Source organism: Herpailurus yagouaroundi, unplaced genomic scaffold, assembly GCF_014898765.1.
Source record: "Herpailurus yagouaroundi ecotype Mexico unplaced genomic scaffold, PumYag 139, whole genome shotgun sequence".
Taxonomy (NCBI): domain Eukaryota; kingdom Metazoa; phylum Chordata; class Mammalia; order Carnivora; family Felidae; genus Herpailurus; species Herpailurus yagouaroundi.
Window position 1 is genome coordinate 80,811,736 of NW_024412394.1, and position 17,217 is coordinate 80,828,952.

The 17,217-nt window shown below is 35.2% G+C and overlaps 1 protein-coding gene across 5 annotated transcripts in view; it reads left to right on the top strand.

The window, feature by feature from the left end:
* NKAIN2 (sodium/potassium transporting ATPase interacting 2) overlaps nt 1–17,217 on the top strand; it is a 996,706-nt gene that overhangs the window by 414,989 nt on the left and 564,500 nt on the right. The window lies entirely within an intron of this gene.

Below are 17,217 nucleotides of genomic sequence, written 5' to 3' on the forward strand. Positions count from 1 at the left end.
TTATTTACTTATTTTTGGTGATATATAGAGATAAACTGAACTAAAAACCATCTGGAAGAAGGAACATGATTTCATTTTCTTTTACTGAAGATTAAACACTGATAAAAATACGCATTTTTGGATTTTTAAAAATTTTGTAATATTTATTTTACTTTTGAGAGAAAGAGAAACAGAGTGTGAGTGGGGAAGGAACAGAGAGAGAGGAGACACAGAATCCAAAGCAGACTCCAGTCTCTGAGCTGTCAGCACAGAGCCCAACGCGGGGATCAAACTCACAAACTGCAAGATTATGACCTGAGCCAAAGTCGGACGCTTAACTGACTGAGCCACCCAGGTGCCCCACATTTTTGGATTTCTTGATTTGTCTTTTTCCCCAAAAGTATTTTAGATATATGCTAGTGTGAAAGGATGACTAGTTAGATCACTTTCTCATCTTAGAATTCCAGTTTATATTCTCAACTGCATGAATAAACGATTATACTGGATTTGGTCTCCTATTATGCCATGTATTAGAGGCAGTGTTGCCTCTTAGCAACATTCTGGTGGCAGATAGTGTGCAAAGCTCAAATTTACACTTAAATATTCTTGCCATTAGTTTCTAAGATATACATAAAACTAAATCAATAGAGCTTCACATAATACTATAAACACTATTTCTGTGGAATAAGAATAGTGAAATAGCTTGGATGAAACTTCTGAAAGCTGCATTTCCAGAGGAACAAAAGGGAAAGAGAGAATTATGTTTATAGATAATTGTAAAAATCATAATCCTTTTTATTTTTATATATATATATATATATACATATATATATATATATATATAAAAAGGAAAAGCATTATGACTTGCAGAATGTTCTAAAAACACCTCATTCAATAAGTACATCTTGTTAGTTGACATGAAATTATGTTAATGTAGCAGGGGTTGAAGAGTAATTTAAATATAATTAAGGCTTAAAAGATAAATAACATAGAACATGGTACTTGTTTTACTCTTTGTGGAGTATTATTTTTTATGAAAATGAAAAATAAAAATAAAAGTAATCTGTAAATGAAGATTTGTTGTATTTTCAATTTAGTTCCAGTTTATACTTGCAGGCAGATAAAGATGATGAAGCAAATGAGTTTCATTAAGTGTATTTTCTAATAAGTGATATTTTTAATATCTTGTTTTACAAAAAAGAATGAAAACATTTCGTTATTTTTAATAGAACACCTTTTCCATGCACATTTATTTTCATGAAATGCGTAGAGCTGTATGTGTGGAAAAACAAAATAACTGATTAAATAGGGAAAAATTTACCAACCGCTGATTGCTAAATTATAATATAAAAGAAATCACGTTGGTTGATAATTTCAGTGAGTTTATTGATCATTTTTAGGGAGTTTACTTTTTTGACATAATCTATAATTTTTAATATGTCATAGATTGAATTAATAAAATCTGTCAACGTCAGGCTCTGGGCTGATGGCTCAGAGCCTGTTTCTGATTCTGTGTCTCCCTCTCTCTCTGCCCCTCCCCCGTTCATGCTCTGTCTCTCTCTGTCCCAAAAATAAATTAAAAAAAAAAAAAAAAACAAAAACGTTGAAAAAAAAATAAAATCTGTCAAAAATCATGTAATCGGATATTTTTTCTTCGAGGTCTGAGTATATCAGGTATAACTCCTGGTAATGTTATAAATTGGGACTGCAAAGTGATTCTTGTCTAGAATTCTATTTCAGAATTTAAAAATTGTTTCAACTTATTAACTTATTCAGCAAATATTTATTGAGTATATGCTATAATTCAGGAATGTATTTGTAGAGTGTATAAGCAGAAGGAAAATAAAGATATTCATGAAGAATACAGTATTAATCTTGCTATGATGGGGTATTATGGGAACGTATAGGAAGGAAGTGGTGTGTGAGTCCTGAAGGCTGACTTTCAAGTAAAGTGTATTTTGAGGTTTTAGAGGCAATATCAGTGAAATGATTCAGGGCAGAATATTTCTATTTATCCCTAGATCATATTTATAACCTTTTTTTAAGGTTATTAATATAATTTAAGAGCAAGAGAAAATGAGCAGGGGAGGAGTAGAGAGAAAGGAGAAAGAGAATCCCAAGCAGGATCTGCACTGTCAGCACAGAGCTGGACACGGGGTTCAATCTTATAAGCCATGAGATCATGACCCGAGCTGAAACCCAGAGTTAGATGGTCAACTGACTGAGGCACCCAGGTGCCCCCATCCTTAATTATAACCTTAATTGAAAGACAAAAGATAAGTGAACAAATTAAATAATATAGTAAAATGTAAAGAAATATAGAACAAATTGTAGAAATGAAAGTTAGAGGATTGTAAAAAAATGGTATATACTGTCCTTTGTTTCATTTAGCATTGTCTCATAAGGGTTTTTCCGTAACTTTAAGTGATATAGAACACCGATTTTAATGGCTTCCTGCTATTACATCTATTTATTTTGTTCCCATTATTTATTATAGTCATCATTTTATCATCTCATTTTGTTGAATAGCAGTTACATATTTGAATCATATAAAGATACTTTGCTTCCTAAAAGATGAAAAACATGCTAAGTATGTAAGGAGAGTTCTTCTTGATTGTCAGGGAGCTCCTCTTCCAATAAGGAAAAGACAAATGTACTCTTGTGGTGTGTCACTGATTTTTTTGTTTTATTTCCTTCTTTTATTAAATTCAGTATTTTTCCATGTTGAAAAGGTGTAAGGACAAATCCTCTGTAGTGCCCAGAATGGGGTGGGGTTGTAATCATGTCTTACCTATGTCATTGTCTCATTTTCATTGAATATTAGTTGCATCAGTCAACAGAAAGAAATATAAATTATTGCCCTCATGGAGATTTTACTCTAATTTGGGGAAAATGGGCAATAAGCTAACCAACTTAAATCATTAAGTTGCATACATACACACATACATGTACATATATATACATACATATACACATATGTAATAAGAGAAGGTGTAACACAGTAATTAGTGCTGTAGAGAAAAGACAAACAAAAAGCATCAGCATGTATGGATGCAAATTCAAATTAAGTAGTCAGGTAGATGAACGGATAAAGAAGATGGGAAGATCTATAGATAGATGATATAGTAATAGATGATATAGATATAGATGATATAGATAGATATCTACTTATACGTATATATAAAGTAATGGAATGTCAGCCAAAAAAGAATGAAATCTTACCATTTGCAGCAACATGGATGGATCTAGAGGGTATAATGCTAAGTGAAATAAGTCAGAGAAAGACAAATACCATATGATTTCACTCATATGTGGATTTAGGAAACCAAACCAAAAAAAAAAAAAAAGACACAAACCAAAAACCAGACTCTTAATTATAGAGAACAAAATGATGGTTTGCTAGAGGGGAAGTGGGTGGGGGCATGTGTGAAATAGGTGAAGGAAATTTCCAGACCTGGAGGTCTGGTGAAAACACACAGGACTGAACTCTGGTCACTCTCACATTAAGAGGTGACGTTGACAAGAAATAATCCACAAAGGGGACTGATGGGGAGGGGCCCGATAAGGTGAGAAGAAACTCAGATGAGTGAGGTGTATGCAAAACCAGGTGAAGAAGGTGTTTCAAGGTGGGGTCACTATGTCACTTTCCACTAAGTCATGTAAAATATGGACTGAAAATTGACCAATTGGCCATGTAGCAGTCATTGATAATGAGAAGAGCACTTTAAGTCCCATGATAGGATTGAAAGCTTGACTGACATGTGCTGAAAAGAGAATAGGAAGAAAGAATTAGAGTAAATATAGACAAGTTTGAGAAATTTTGCTCTATGGAGAAAGAGAGTAATAGAGTTGTAATTAGAGGCAAAAATAGGCGCAAGAGTAAGCTTTTATTGCTGTTGTTCTTCCTTTTGGGGGAGAAATAAGGGCATGTTTGTCTGCTAATGTGAAAGATCCAGTAAAGAGAGAAATGGTTGCTGATGCAGGAAAGAAAAGAATTGCTCAAGCAAAGTCCTGGAATAAATGAAAAGGAACACAGTCTAGCATGCAGATCTCCCTACCAGGTTGGGAATCCCCTACCCTGTCCTTCCTGTACTCTTTGCTCTTGTTCCTATTATTCCTACAAGACATTATTATTGTAAAGGCATGTGCATGAATTTCATTATTTTTCTGTGACATAATTCTACTTATGGCTTTAAATTGACTGATGAGACTCAAAGCAGTCTTCTATTTGGCCCAGTTTGAAGGTTCTACACAAAATATAAAGTTACGTTCAGTTTCTTGGTTTGTTCTTTTGGCAACTTGCATGGGAGAATTGAAGTCAACATTGTTTTATTTTTAATGTCCCATTTAGACATTCTTCCCTACTGAGATTTAGTTAGAGCATTTGCTTCCAGTAAATCATCTGCTGACTTGGGATAGTTACCACCTATTGCTAGATGACAAAGACAATGAAAATACTGAGATCTGTAGAGTAATATAGAGTGTTTACTGCCTGTGTGTGTTCATTGCCAGAAAAGAATGCAAAGGGAAAATGTTTAAAATGAGATTTTATATAGGGAGGATATAGTTTTGTTAATCTAATTTGAGTATCAACTACAATTTTAGGAGTATGGGATTTTGGAGTTTGTTATTGATTGGTAATCTTTATTTGTCATAATCAAGAATAGGAGACTGTTGGGGAACTAACACTTTTTTGTATGTGTACACACACACAGGTATCAGCATATATGCATACAAATATGTGTAATTCACTTATATGTGAGCATGCATGTGTACATATTTTTATTTTTTGAATAGGAGACTCCTGATTATTTCTTTTAGTTGAACTAATTAACTGTGGCTTTTTGATAACCGTTTCATAAGTAAAGCTGGTAATATACCAAACATCACATTTGTACCAAAGCATAGTCCTTTCTAAAATGAATTCTTTGGGGCGCCTGGGTGGCGCAGTCGGTTAAGCGTCTGACTTCAGCCAGGTCACGATCTTGCGGTCCGTGAGTTCGAGCCCCGCATCAGGCTCTGGGCTGATGGCTCAGAGCCTGGAGCCTGTTTCCGATTCTGTGTCTCCCTCTCTCTCTGCCCCTCCCCCGTTCATGCTCTGTCGCTCTCTGTCCCAAAAATAAATAAACGTTGAAAATAAATAAATAAATAAAATGAATTCTTTGATACAGAGTTACCATAAAAATGGTTCTGCCAACATATATTAGAGTCATTTAAAATGTATTAATTAATGAAGGCTGCGTTGGTGTCTTTTTGAAACAATTTATTATTTAGGCTATTTATTTATTATTTAGGTAGCCTAAGACAATAAAAATCCTCTGAGAATTACATGTTTTCTTATTTTTGTGTTGTTTTTAAGTACTACTAACGCCCCAGAAATAGCCTAGATATATCTACCTGGGAAGTATTGTTCTAGAAAAAAAAAAAAAAAAAAAAAAAGCATTACAAAGACCCCCCTTTTAAACCAAAAAAAAAAAAAAAAAAAAAAAAAACATGCCTAGAGAAGTTTTGTTTTTTGTTTTTTGTTTTTTTTAAATTCTCCTTCTGTCCAAAGGTTTTAAGGAATACTGGTCTTTTAACATCATATGAAAACTGTCGCCCTAAGACACGAATCACTGGCATTAATAGAAGTCGTATCTTCCCCCACTTCTCTGAAGTGTTTATAAGCCTTGAAACCTTTCTGGATATTTAGTTTTGAACAGGTTTTTGTTTGTTTTGTTTGTTTTTATTGTTTTAATTTAAAAAAAATTTTTTTTAACGTTTATATTTGGGACAGAGAGAGACAGAGCATGAACGGGGGAGGGGCAGAGAGAGAGGGAGACACAGAATCAGAAGCAGGCTCCAGGCTCTGAGCCATCAGCCCAGAGCCCGACGCGGGGCTCGAACTCACGGACCCCGAGATCGTGACCTGAGCTGAAGTCCGACGCTTAACCGACTGAGCCACCCAGGCGCCCCGGTTTTAATTTTTTTAAAATGTTTGTGACTATTGAGTATAGTAGGGTATATAGTATTTTAAGATGTGGCCATTCCTTGAAGAGGAATAAAGGCTGACTTGGAAATATAAGCTATTGTTTATCATTATACTCAGTCACCTACTGTAACAAAGTACTGCATTGTGGTCCCTGAGGTAACTAAGAAAGTGAAACTTATCCTCTTGGCTAATATGCATATCCTGTAGCTATAACTATCTAATCATTTATTTATTATTTCATTCCATACATGTTTATTGGGCATTCATTATGGATTGCTTTGTGTTAAGAGCTGTCTGTTCATAAAAAATAGAGATGAAATCAAAGGATATTCAACTAAACTGTTTCTAAATCTTTGTTGTGATAATTTTTGTTAATTAACACATAACTTTGAAAACTTTTCATTTATTTAGAGGGCCAGACTTCTACAAGAAAGAATTGATGAATGTACTTTAATAGTACTTTATATTTTTTAAGGAGAGAATACAATCATAGCAAAATTTTAATTGCACATCTATATTTACTGTTTTTTCCTTATTCATTTATGATATCATGTCTTTTTTTTTCAATATATGAAGTTTATTGTCAAATTGGTTTCCATACAACACCCAGTGCTCATCCCAAAAGGTGCCCTCCTCAATACCCATCACCTACCCTCCCCTCCCTCCCACCCCCCATCAACCCTCAGTTTGTTCTCAGTTTATGATATCATGTCTTTATAAAAGTTTCATATTAAGCAAATCTTCTTGATTATCTGAAATCACAAGAAAGTTTCTTTCCTACTTAATTATTGCTATCTCCTCTCATTTTCTAAAATAATCCATTTTAAACTTTATTTTTATCTAAGGTATCCCTGCCGTTCAAAGAAGGTCTATTAAAATTATTAATTTCAACTTAAGGTTCAGAAAATAAATTACTTCTTTCTATAACTTGTAATTTGGAAAATCTGTGACATCATAAAGCATATACTACTATAATATTTTTGAAATAAGTAATGGTTTTGAAATAAGTTGAACATGGAAAATTGAACATGGTTATTTTCATATGTGTATTCTCTCCCTATAAAAATACAAGCATCTACTGGCTTGTAGAGATGTGTTTTTTTTTCCATTTACATTGGAGAATTTCTTGTCCAGATGCCTAAATACCTCTGAGATGAGAAGAATTATGTCACACCATCCAGAAAATACTTATCGAAACAAAGCTCTTTCTCTGGTGTCATAAGGTGTAATGTATGATGAGTGGTCCTCTTTTGCTGTTTGTACACTGGTAATTCTACCAGAGGCCATTTATTAAGAAAAAAGATGGGGAAACATCAGTTATATTTTGTGCCTTCTGTTTACTATAAAATGTTGGGAGCCTTGGAAAGCAGAACTAAAGTAATTTAATAAGGCAGGTATGATAGGAGAGAGTGGACATTCTCAATTTCAGTATACACAGGTTTTTTTTTTTTTTTTTTTTTTTTTACTATTAAAAGCTATGGAATAACCTTTAATTTGTATTTGTTCCTATGCAGCTATTAGGGCAGTGGATATTTTGTGAGTTTTTTAAAAATTAATTTTATATGAGCCTGACAGTTGACAGTCTTTCAGGAGCTAACTATTTATTTGTTCAACACATTGATAGGTTGTAAAAGAACCCCCAAACCAAAATGTCTTTGAGTAGTAAGTCTGTAGAATTTGATGTATTTTATGATAAGAATCTTTCGGGGTTGGCGCGCCTGGGTGGCTCAGTTGATTAAACCTCTAGCTCTTGATTTTAGCTCAGGTCATGATCTCACCGGTTGATGAGTTTGAGACCCACATCGGGCTCTGTGCCAACTCAGTAGAGCCTGCTTGGGATTTTCTCTTTCTCTCTCTCCCTCTCTCTCTGCCCTTCCCTTACTCCCCCTTTCTCTGTCTCAAAATAAATAAATAAAAAAACTTTAAAAAGTCTTTTTGTGTCATTGTTCATAATAGTTTACATAATATACAAATTTACAAGAGGTACAGTTTCTTTAAAATAAGTTTTTCCCCTGCAAAAGTGATCCAGTTTTGCACCGTTAAACACGTCTTCTCTCAGATTTTCAAGACCTGTATTCCCCTTGTTAGAGTTCTATTGTTGAATTATTGTCAGCAGATATTTTGCCATTACTGTTCTGAAAGGCAGTTTTTCCCAGATGATTAAATATAATTCCTTGCTACGTTGTTTCAGCCTCTGCTCTTCTTCCTCTTTCTCTAATTCTTCTTTATATTCTATTGTTATTTATTATTATTATTAATATTATTATTATTATTTATTTTACTTGAAAAGTTGCTGCATCTCCTCTTTGACAAATAGTTGTATTAGAGTCTAGACTTCAGGAAGGCAACAGGCTAGTCTCTTTACTTCGGTGACCATGGGAATGTGTGGTATCTTCTTTTAACAAATAGGAATGGTTTTCAGTAACGCTAATAAATCTGCCAGGTAACATTTTAGGAGGTATTTGTGGAGGTATTTTAATTTTATTTATTGTGTTATTACTTATGATGAATTTAGCACTTATACACAACAGTCTTTTTGTGAGATGCACTTTGCAAATATCTCTGAGCTCTTCCACTGACCCTGTAAGAAATAGAAATAGAGTATTTATAACCTCCATTTCACAGATGACGCTGCTGAAACCACACATTTTTATTCTTGCGTGTTTAGCTCTTCAAGAGAAATATCTCTTCAAGTTTGGAAGATTCACCATTGCTACTTTCCTGACGGGCAAAAAACAAAGGCTAGTAACATTCTGAAACTGTTGGTCTGAAGTCAGACCTGCTTACTGAGTATATTTATGCCACTTAGGGAGATTTAATGATACTTCTATTGGGATCCTTTTAATGTCAATTGTGGACTGATTTTTCCCTGTATTTTAGATTTTGTGTAACTTTTTAGATTTTGTGAGGCTTCTTCTATGAAATGGTTCATGTGTTTGATTTAAAAGAAAGTAGAGCTACAACTTTGCTGTTTTGCAAAACTGTTCTAATATTGAACCTGGCATTTACACTTACACACATTTCTCCAAGGATTTCGGTGCCTGTGTGTTTCTGTAAGCTTTGTGACTGTTTTATCTTTTAATCTGTTTTTTATTGTAAAACACTTAGAATATTTGCAGATCCAAACACCCTTAAATTAAAGAAGTGGTATTAATATTAATGTTTATAATTTTAGATTTAGAGTGAGTATATTCTTACCTCTAATAAAGAGTCATAGACCACCCAAGTTTTCAAAGATGCCTCATATATCATTTGAATATTTTTTGTTAATGACTTGATGTTTTAGGCTGACCGAATTTCCCAGGCACCTTTTCCATTCCACCCCATAGTGACCAGCTCAGGCTCAGTTATGGCTTCTTAAATCATGGGATGCAATGTCTCATAGTTGAGGGAATATGGGTGTACTGGAATACCCACATATTCAGATATGAGGCTAATCATGGTAATAGCCAATTACCTGCCTCCTGCCTGCTGTAATCTGTAAATTTCTTATATACTCAATAGCACTACATTCTTGAAAGCAAATCTCCTATACCCACTTACTTGTGTATTTACTATAGACGTATTACCAGTTCTTACACTATTACACTAAAATTAGTCTTTGATATGCAACAAAATAATCTTAACATTAAGTGGTATTTTAAAACTATTCACCAATGCTAAGTAATGTAAAACAGAAAAAACAATGCAGGGTCTCCTGTGTCTAGCATCATTCATTCTACCATGGGCAGCTTTTAATCACAAAAACATAGAAAGAGACATTCTAGTAGGCAAACCTTTATATTACAAGATGAGAGAGCATAAAACATTATTAGTCAAGTAATAAATAGAGCCCGATTAAAGATGTATTTCTTAAGTCGTAGTAGGCACAAAGTTAGGAAAAGATTTGTAGTGACAGGGAGGTATCCAGATTACTTCCAAGTATTTTCTGCACTAGCCTAGCTCCAATGAGACTATTTAAAGATAAGAATCCTCTGACTAGCAGAGAGGATGGAAGAAGAAGAACAAAAGGGAAGAGAAATGGGGGATGCAAGCATGGCGTAAGTTAATAAAGATGAACTGATTCATGAATAAAGATGGATTTATATGACTGTGACAGGCAGCTATTTAATGTCAATAAGTTCAAACAAATTGAAGATTCAGTTTACCTAGTCCTAATAGTATATGGACCACATACAGGACAATCTGTAATCTGGGGCCTTAATTCTATTCATCTTACGATGCATAAGATCATACAATTTGTTTTAGAATAGTATATTATATTCACATTATTTCCACATATTTTCAAACATACACACATAAATAAGCATATATCTGGAAATAATGTTCAAAAATACATGAAGGAAACACATTTATTCAATCTTAATTATGCCCTACCTTTTGTGTCTTCCCTCTTAAAACCTCGATAACTAGATACAACAATGTGGCATTTTATTTTTTTCTTAAGTTTATTTCTTTCTTTCAAGAGAAAGAGCACAAGCAGGGGAGGGGCAGAGAGAGAGAGGAAGAGAGAGAATCCCAAGAAGGATCTGTGCTGTCAGCACAGAACCTGATGTGGGGCCTGATCCCATGAACTGTTAGATCATGGCCTGAGCCAAAATCAAGAGTCGGTCACTTGACCAACTGAGCCACCTAGGCACCCCAGCATGACACGTTATATATCAAAACTTATCAGCTCCATTTTTGTATGCATATAGATTTATACAAGAACTCCCAAGCTTCTTTAAATCTGTCAACATTCAAATATTTTGTACCCTTACGCTCCCTCATTTCTCAACTTAGTATTAAACATGCCAACCATGGAGACTTCCAGTGTCCCAGCCTCTTCTAAGTAGTCTTGTGACCCAGTTCTTCTTCTGTGTATGACTGATAAGACTTCAGTGGAGAGATAGCTCAAGAGTATTTCATTCACGGTTTGCTCAATGACCTGTAAAAAGGCTTGGTCTGAAAAGATTTGTTGAATGCACTAGACAATGCAAATTGAATGAAATAGTTATTTTTAGGAATGGAGGTTGGAAGGTAATATATAGAGAAGAGCCAAAATATAGCATAAGCCATGAAAATCATGTCAAGCCTAAATGTCAAGAAAGAGAGAGCTGTAAATAAACAGAATCATTAGGTAAAGGAAAAATAGATAGGTAGATAGATAGATAGATAGATAGATATAGAGATTCAATGGAAAGAATACGCCGATTGCAGAGAGAAATGAGCAGACCTTAGAGAGAAGCTGAGGCACAATGCAAAAGAGATTATTGATGCTTAAGAGACACTGATCCTGAAACAAAGTTTATATTTATCCTTTCAATATTTTCTCTTTTTCCCGATTAAATCTATGTGTTTTTCTCTGAAATTTGTTCACATAAAATATTTTCCAATAGCACTGGTTGCAATTGCATGAATGGTATGATTTGTATGGCAAAATAATCTTGGTTTGAGGAGACTATAACGACTGTCTTTCAGTAAAGTCTGTTTCTCACATATTTCTCTCATGCTCCTTGTTGTATAAATCAAGAAGCCATATAAATGCCTCCACACTGTAACTAATTTATGACACCTTTTGTTATTTGGTAGAATTGGGGAGACTACGGTCCTTCCATACTAATTCTTTACAATTACCACTGGGTGTAGCTGTAAGTAGGGAAGGGAAGAACTTTGAGGTACAAGGACACTTTGGGAACCAGTCTGGCCCTGTGGAAGAACCATTTGGTCTTAACAAATGGTTAAGACTTATGAACACCCATTGTATTTCATATGTATTCACATATCAATATCTTTGTGTTCTAGATTGCCTATTAGGTTGTAAAGTCATTCTTCTAAGTGATCCTTCTTGAGATAATTTTACAGGGAAAAGTTGTCTTAAGAGAAAATAGAAGACGTTCTCTATCTAAATTTTAAATTTGAGAATTCTACACAAACCAACATTATGTCCCATCATAACATTTTCTGCACTAGAATGGAAACACAATTGGCCAGATCCATTGCCTCCTTGACAAGATGATGGATTTTGCTCTCTCCCACCTGTGTATCCAGGTGTCCCGGCTTTGTAGTTCTGCTCCCTACAGGGAGCCCTGATGGTGGTTCTGATGCTGCCAAGGCAAAATGAGTGAAACTCTGCCTGACACCCATCCTCCATTCCAAGGCTTTGAAAGGGAGCTAGGAATATGCTTGTTTTCTTTTCTTTGTCTCCCTTCCCTCAGAATTCACACTTACATATACGAAAACATTGAAAATGGGTCCAAACACGCTGTCTTCACTCTCTTCAAAATTTAAAATACGATTTATTTTGATTCTATACATTTTAATCTCATGCTCCCAAGATCTTTGTAATTTATGACTATGTTATTTTTTATGTAACGTCTACTCTAAATGGCCAGAAAAAATATAGGCATATTCAAAAATTCTGAAATAACGTAAATGAGATATTCTAAGGCCTACCGTGCTCACTATACTATATGAACACCCCTAAATCTTTCAGATAGCATCACTGTTTATTTTTATTTTCCTCAATTTTTTTTTAAATTTTTTTTTCAACGTTTATTTATTTTTGGGACAGAGAGAGACAGAGCATGAACGGGGGAGGGGCAGAGAGAGAGGGAGACACAGAATCGAAAACAGGCTCCAGGCTCTGAGCCATCAGCCCAGAGCCCGACGCGGGGCTCGGACTCACAGACCGCGAGATCGTGACCTGGCTGAAGTCGGACGCTTAATCGACTGCGCCACCCAGGCGCCCCTATTTTCCTCAATTTTTAATCTTACAGGAGGTTTGTTTTTGAGTGGTCAGTTCCTAATATCGTTTACTTTTTTCTCAAAGCCTTAACATTGTAGATCATTTCCTTCCTCACAGTTATCTTGGAATGTAGTGCAGTTACACTCCAGAACTTCATCAGGTCAACCTAACTGTCCCACTTTCTCTAGCTTTTTCTCCTTTTTGGTTCTTTCCTCTTAGGAGCATTTGCACACTTAACTTTTCAGCATCAGCTTTGTCTAATTATCCCTGTCTTAAAGCATCACTGAATCTGAACATGACATCTTCCTCCCTTTGTGCCAGTCTTTCCAAAAATGTGATTTCTTTCACAGTCCTTCTTCAGGCAAATAATAATTTAATTTAACATAAACTTTGATAATCATCTTTTTGGATCCAGCACAATGCAAGTTATGCTCTTAATGTCATTGACACATCTCGAAAAACTGTAATGTCCGGTAGGGAAAAAAACTAATATTCCAAATGAAATAATGAGAGAGCTTAATTAGAGTTACATTCTCACATGCTACATTCTACTATGTGTACCGTATATTCCTTAGAAAGGTAAGTACGATATACTCCTTCATATCTTTCTGTTTAGCCAGTTGTTGATCATGACCCTAGCTTTGAAGCTACCACACAATATGGATATAATTCATGTTTCTGTGCATACCGATAAAATGTTAACTATTCACTTTGTGTTCAGTTTTGTTAAATGTTTTTCTTCATCTTCCATCAATGTCTGTCTGAGGTGATAAGCTTATATGGGGTCTAGCCATGTGAGCTTTACTCTCTGTACACTTAAGCTCAATGCCCTCCACAAGTTCTCAATCAAATTCTAATAACAAAAAATCAGAAAATTTTATATTTTATTATATTTTGTGGATTAAATGAAGAATATTAAATTGCCAGGTTTTCATTATAAGTGAAGTCTGTACTTTTTATACTTATCATGAGATTTAAGTATCATTAACTTCAAAAAGAGTAGTTCCCCAGTAGTGCCAATCTTTCCATCATGCAGCTTAATAAGGTAGAGTCGTAATGCTGGCCTCCATTCAGATGGTGACAGGTGGCAGAGAAAGCACACAATGGAATTTTCCATCTGTTCTCTACTTTCTATCCAAGGCTTAAAGGGCAAAGTGTATTTTGTTATATACTCTTCAAACACTTTTCTCCATCCAAACACCATCATATATATATATATATATATATATATATACACACACACACACACACACACACACACACACACACACACTTCAGCTTACAGTAGGCTTACAAATCTTGAAGGTCGAAAGCACATGCTCATCTTTCCTCACCTTTATTGGAGAAAGCATGCTGGTTTATTCCTTATGAACAGCTGAATTCTGGCTTGGGCTTTTACACTTTATTTCTGGAAAATATTTCATCTCCTAACAGCTTTGCAAAAAGCAGAGTATGTATTCATAAAAAGTAGTATATATGAAGAAAATCGGTATGCTATACTCATTGAATGGTTAAATGCATTAAAGACAGCCCTACTTTGTTTTTATTGATAGTTTTATAAGGTTTAGATTTTGATGATACTCATTATGGAAGCAATATTATAATACTAATGAAGAATACAGCTTATTATGGATGCAGGGCCTCCAGTTTTAAAGTTTGCATGCAAGGGAAAATATTGTATATTTTGGGTGGAAATGGTGAGTTTTTGAATTAAAATTTTAGTTTTTTTTCTATTTAATTTTCCATGAGTCATTTTTATATGGCCTCTTCTGTGCCATTATAATGCAGTAAAGTTTAAGAACCATAAAAGAAGCAGAAAATATGTAGTTGTAAAATTTTTTCTAGGTAAATTGCCCTCTTTTCTCTGTCATTGAGAACTTGGAAGGTATTCCTGGTATGGCAACTAACAAAGATTATGTTTAATTGTAGGTGACTTTATCTGACTGAATGGTTAAATCTACTGATCCCATTTTTCTTCAACAGTTATTAAATACTTAATACATATAAGGCACTATGCTATGTGCCATATATTGTGCAACGTTAATCCTGTCTCTCCTTGAGGAGTTTGCAGAGTATCCTGAATGGAAGAATGTATTAAGAAATAATGCAAATAATGTAGGGAAGATAAATTGGAGTAAAATTATGACCCAGTGGCTCCCATACTTGGATGCCCAGAATGATATCTGAGAAGCTTATTAAACATATCAGGGTGTCGCCATAGGGAACTCTTGATTTTAAAAGTCAGGGTTCAATGGGGTTTGTTTAAAAGGTGACTCAAGGGGCGCCTGGGTGGCGCAGTCGGTTGAGCGTCCGACTTCAGCCAGGTCACGATCTCGTGGCCCGTGAGTTCGAGCCCCGCGTCAGGCTCTGGGCTGATGGCTCAGAGCCTGGAGCCTGTTTCCGATTCTGTGTCTCCCTCTCTCTCTGCCCCTCCCCCGTTCATGCTCTGTCTCTCTCTGTCCCCAAAATAAATAAATGTTGAAAAAAAAAATTAAAAAAAAAAAAAAAGGTGACTCAAATGATGCTGAACAGAGGTCCATAAAAAGGGTTTGAAGAAATCCTGAATGATTAGGTTGGAGAGTGGAAACTCATCCTTGATTCAATAAGCAATGGGAAGACACTAAGGATTTTTGAAAAGATAAGAGATGTATTAATGTAAAGGTGCTTTTATTTTTTTTTAATTTTTTTTAACATTTATTTATTTTTGAGACAGAGAGAGACAGAGCATGAATGGGGGAGGGTCAGAGAGAGGGAGACACAGAATGTGAAACAGGCTCCAGGCTCTGAGCTGTCAGCACAGAGCCCAACGCGGGGCTCGAACTCACGGACCGCGAGATCATGACCTGAGCTGAAGTCGGACGCTCAACCGACTGAGCCACCCAGGCACCCCAAATGTAAAGGTGCTTTTAGAAGATTCCTCTGGTATGAGGAAAAATAGGTTGTGGCTCTGAAAATGCAATGGAAAAGAAGGACATACGAAATAAATATTCTTAGTCCTTGGCAATAAGTTGGATGTGTGAGACAAGGAAAATTGGGGTATTGTTGACAACAGTTTTTACTGAAAAAAAAAAAATAGAGGTGTTGGAATACACAATGGGAATACAAACATAGGTAGTCAATAGGATACTAAGTTTGACCTGGAATATAAAATTGGTTTTGCATGTGTTGAATTTATGGTTCTTAAAGGTGTCTTAAAGGCATAGGTGTCTCTTAGGTACTTGGGGTTACAGCTCTGACACTCAAAAGTGAGAAAGATTTTGGACGATCCACAAAAGCATTCTAGTTTAAAACATATACAAAGATGATCTCTAAGAGAGATTGCAGAAAAAAATCCAATTTAAGAACTTTGACCATATCTGCATTATGAAGCAGGAGCGAGTAATCTGTGAAGAAAGAAATGTTAACCTAGTTAGAACCAGCGGTGAAACACATGTGGTGGAGGTAAATCATGAAATTTAGGGAACCAGGTATAATTGGCATTGTGAAACACTATAGAACAATGAGGGCAGTGAGATGTAGAAAAATTCGGAACTTGCTGTGCTGGAAGTCAATAATAACTAGACGAAGAACATTTTCATTTGAGGGCCTGAAAAAAATAGATTGCAATTTATTTTGCAATAGGAATTGCAATAGGAATTCATTTGTTAAGGACTGAATGACTAGTTGGCAAGCTGAGGCAGAGTTGTAGAAAGCATTTATCTTTTATTTCGTTGTGGAAGAGAAGAGTAGGACAAGAAATTAATAAAATGCTAGTGAAAGAACTATACCCAAGCATGCTAGATGTATGTTAGTGTGTGTGTGTGTGTGTGCGTGTGCGTGTGCGTGTGCGTGTGTGTGTGTTTTAAAGACAGCTTTCCTATGAAGTACATCATTGGCAAGGTGGGTGGAATGCTTCTGCAAAAACAGCAATGAATGAAGAAAGGGGAAAATACTAGGAAATTATGGCTAAAATACATTAAACCTTATGGAGCTTGACTGACAATATATCAGTGTCTTGAATGTATGGGGCAAGAGGAGGATTCTTAAATGTTCCTACTCTTTTGAGCTTGATAACTAACTGAAAGATGATGTTATTATAAGAGTAAGGGGCACAGAAGAAGGATTGTATTGGAGAGAAAGATGATTTGTTTGCCTTCGGTAGTGAGATTTTTGAGGTGTCATAAGGGCATCTATAAGATATGTCCAGCAGACAAATAAATGTATAGCTGAAGGGAACCAACATGTTCACAGAGACTTATTTAACAGTCATTTGTAAAGAACTGGGAGTTGAAGATGTGGAATAAGATAAAACAAATGACAGAGTAGGAAAAAAGAGATGAGAAAGAAGTCCAGTAGCACCACATCATTTTTGGACTTTGGACATCTGAAGGGTAAAGGGATGAAGGGTAGGGAGGGCAGAAATGGAAGGAGCAACGATCACGAAAAGAAGACATCCTTGAGGTATACAAGACAACTGAGAGAAGAGAGATTGCCAGGAGACAACAATTTTTAATTATAACAAACATAACTAAGACATTAAGAATAAAATAAAATTGAAAAT